The 4,148-nt window shown below is 50.3% G+C and overlaps 1 long non-coding RNA gene across 1 annotated transcript; it reads right to left on the minus strand.

The window, feature by feature from the left end:
* Window positions 1-2,831: 2,831 nt before the first annotated feature.
* On the minus strand, window positions 2,832-4,148 carry LOC105500250. Its single transcript, XR_001000000.1, has 4 exons — window positions 4,040-4,148; window positions 3,568-3,600; window positions 3,414-3,461; window positions 2,832-3,249 (listed from the first exon to the last, which is right to left on the minus strand). It is a non-coding gene; the product is annotated as an uncharacterized LOC105500250 (long non-coding RNA).

Here is a 4,148-nt window from a genome sequence, read left to right on the forward strand (position 1 = left end):
ATATCACTGCCAGACTCTGAGCCAGAATGAGGTGACAGAGAGGCTGGGACTGTGCAGAACACATTTTAGTAAAGATGGCTGAGTGACAGTAGTGATGTGCAGTTTCCAGGTGCAGCAGTGACATCTGTCCTGGCCTTGGGGTCCAGTGTCCAGCACCAGGGTGTCAGAGGTGTGAGCAGTGGCGTCTGTGCTCAGCAGCAGGGGCGGTTGTTCCTAGGAGGGACCTGATCCAGGGTGGGCTGTGGATTCTGTTCCTGGATGTGTAGGTTCCAGCCTGCTTCTGTGGCCTTCCCCACAATAAAACTAGCCCCCAATACCAGATATACGACTGTATGTGTACATTACAGAAATTTGTTTTCCATAGTTTGCTCCAAGAAGTGCGTAGGAAATGAGTCTGTGGGCGGGTGTCAGAGAGCGGCATTCACAGGTGTTCCTTGTGCGAGAGCCACATCCTGAATTCTCTACCTGGTGTCTACCCCATGGTGGAGAGAACAACAGGGAATGTCACATCTCATAACTGATGACACACATCCTCCCTTTTCTTTCTGTGAGAAAAATCCTCTTTTAAACAGAGTTTGAAAACCTACCCACCCACCCACCGTGGGCACTGTCTGATCTCTGATCTCAGTGGTTCCCAATCTGGCTGAGCAACAGGATTGCTGGCGGGGATTAGAAAATACTCAGGCCACTCCCCAGAACCCCTGTCTCAGAGTTTTATGTACAAGACCAAGGATTCGTTTATATAACAAGCCCTAGAGGTGAGGCTGATGCTCAGACATGTGGGATCCTGGTGTTCTTGCTACTCCAAGTGTAATCTGGAGACCAGCAACATGAGCTCCAGCCTTGTCATAAATACAGAATCTCTTGCTGGACTCCAGACTTCCTGGATCTCAGCACCACATCTGGGTGATCCCTGTGCACACGGAAGTTCCTTATGTAAGTGTCCTCTAGACTTGGGGTCAGAACTGTGCAGTCTGCTCTGGGTGTGGTCTGATCACATCCCTTACAACTGGAGGTCCAGGGTTCAGTCCTTGCCCTCATTCTTTTCCACAGTCAGTCACTCCCTTGGTGCCCTCATGCATGCTTGAGGTTTTAAGTATTGTTTATATGGTATGAGCTCCTAAATCTATTTCTCCTGCCCAGTCTATTTCTCCTTTCCTCTGAAGTCTGGAGTTGTCTGTCCAAATTTCACCCCAGCTCCCCAACCTGCATTCCTAGCAGACATCTCCACTGAGTGCCTGTGATGCCCCCTCCTCAGTATGCTCCTGCCAGAATCTCCCCATCTCCACTGACAGCAGCTCCACCCTTCCTTCTACTCACTCATTTTACAACTATGGGTGTCCTTGATTCGTCTTTCTCACACCACAGATACAATCCATCGACAAATGCTGTGAGTTCATCTTCAAATGCATCCAGAATCCCCTCACATCCCACTCTTTCCCCTGCTCAGAGCCCAGTCAAGGTAACTGACATCTGCAGCCTGGAATACTGCACTCACTTTCTACTGTTTTCCCTTCTGCCTCCCTCGTCCCTCACCTCTCAATTCTGTTGTCAGCACAGCGGTCAGAGAGATCCTTTTAGAAGAGAAGTTATATCATGGCCCTCTTCTGCTCAAAACTGTCCTCTGACTCTTCATCCCACTCAGAGCAAAGGTCAGATCCAACCCCATTCCCCTCAAGCCCACCTGCTCTGGCTGCACCTCTGACCTCACCTAAGTTTCTCTCTGTCCAGACCTCCTGGCCTCCTTGCTCTTCTGGGAACACAGACACCTTCCTGCCATAGTGCATTTGGACTGGAGGTTCCTCTGTCTGGAAAGAACTTCCCCAGACATCCTCACATCCCTCAAATCCTTCCTCAGAGGTCACCTTTGCAACAAGGCACACACTGACTACCCAGCACAACAGCCACCTTCCCTGTCCCCACTGCCCACATCCTGGATTACCTGCCTCACAGCGCTTACCACCTTCTAGCACTTTCCTTCCTTACTCTGGTCATAGCGTATCTAACATCTGCCTCTTTCCACTGGAACATATGCTACAAAAGGCCAGAGATTTTTCTGATTTTACTTAAATAGTGTTCCCCAGATGCAGAACCATTCTGTCCCATGTCTGGCCAATGACAAAGGTCAGTTGAATGAATGATCACTGTAGAGCACCTCCCTATTCTAAAGGCAGTATCTTTATTAACATAGCCTTAGGCCAAATGCTGTTTTGTGGCAGCTACAGCACAAGGTCCCTCACACTGAGATAGAGGCCGCCTATGTTTTTCTCAGCAGTGCTGCTTGTGTGTCCTCCCTCCCCCATCCGTCTTTCTACAGCAACGCCCCCCATGCCCCCACCCCAGCACACTGCAGCTCACAATCAGGTTCTCTCTTCAGGAAAGAACAGTCCTTGATGATGCGTCCAATTTCACAGACAAACATAAGCCTAAATTAGACTCTGCTTTATAAATTCATGAGTTGGGATTGGATTCAGCACCAAGATCACTAGAACCAGGGCAGGGAGAGAGGGCAGGAGAGCAGAGCAGAACAGAAGCTCTAGAAGCAGGGCAGGAGGTGAATGGCTCTGAAAATTTGTCTCAGAATGCAGAGACCCCGTGTGCAGGGGCCGCCCTCAGTGATGTCTGAGCCTCTGTGGTCACAGCTCCCGCTGGACAAGTTTCCACTGAAGGGACAAGGACGATGGAGCAGTGAAGGTGACCCAGCTGAGGACTGACCACATAAAGCCCACGAAGAACTGAACAGCGACTAGGCACAGGCCCAGTCCACAATGGGCTCCTCACAGCCTTCTCCAATCCCACCTGCAACAGACTCAGCACAGCGAACATGTGGATTCTGGAAGGTTCTCAGGTCTTTATTTGCTCTCTGAAATTCTAGGAATTGACTTATTTAATTAATCCATCAATCTCTCATAGCAGATATTTAGGAAAACAAAGTTATATTCAGATTCTTATTTTCAGTAGGGAAGTAAGAAGTTGCAGCTCAGTGCACATAAAGTTGAGACTGAGATGGAGACATCCAGCCCCACCTCTCTGGAACAGGAAAGATGACTCGGGAGGAAACACAGGTCAGCATGGGAAAAGGGGTCACGGTGGACATGGGGGTGGGCTGTCCCTCCACCTCCTCACATTATGCTAACAGGGATGCAGACACATTCAGATGCCTTTGCAGAAAGAGATGCCAGAGTGTCTTCAAAAGGGAGACATGAAGAAATCCTGCTTCTCAGTTCCACACAAGACAGTTGTCTCAGGCTACAGAAAACAAGTCATGAACAAAAAATTCAAGTCAGTCATGGTAAGTGATGGCACTCTGAACAGCCCACCACACACTCGAAACGTTACAATCAAAGAATCTGCATTACCCAGGCCCTTCCCCTCTGCCCCCTCCCCCCAACTCTAGACCCCAAGAATCTCACCTTTTCAAGCTGTGAGAGACACATCAGAGCCCTGGGCACTGTCGCTGGCTGGGGTAGAACAAAAACAGGACATGGTCAGAGCCCGCAGGAGACGTGGGACAAGAGGAATTATGGGGTTGGTGAGCTCCTCCACACTCCCACCCCCACCACTTACACGCAGCCTGAGAGTAGCTCCCTCCTTTTCCACCTGTGGGAAGAAAATGTCCTGTGAGGAGGCTGGGAGGAAGCAGGGCCATAAGATCTTAGAGGAACCTCCTAGTCTTGGACCCAAGATAAATTTCCAGAACTATGACTACAGACCCAGGGCAGGATCAGGGAACAGGAGGAAAGTAGCTGTGTGTCCTGGACCAACAGCCCTCCCAAGGTCTGTCCTTAGCAGGAACCTTCCCCTGACTCGTGAATGCTGGAATCAGGACCCAATACCGTAATCATCAAGGTGATACATCTGTCCTTCATTGTCACATTGCTACAGAAAAGAGTAAGTGCTGGCACATAGGGTCCCAGGCTGGGTTAGCTCCTGTGTGGATGCTGCTTCCCAGTAATGAGGCAGGGAACACTTCTACCTGGTGCTTGAAACCCCCAGTGGGACAAGAAAATCCAGACTCCACCCCTCACCCCTTCCCTACCTGAGCTCTTCCTTCTCCACATCACAGCAGCGACCACAGCTCCGGTGACCACAACTGCTAGGACAGCCAGGCCAGCAACAATGCCCACGATGGGGATGGTGGACTGGGA

This window comes from Colobus angolensis, unplaced genomic scaffold, assembly GCF_000951035.1.
Source record: "Colobus angolensis palliatus isolate OR3802 unplaced genomic scaffold, Cang.pa_1.0 Scaffold650, whole genome shotgun sequence".
In the NCBI taxonomy this organism is placed as follows: domain Eukaryota; kingdom Metazoa; phylum Chordata; class Mammalia; order Primates; family Cercopithecidae; genus Colobus; species Colobus angolensis.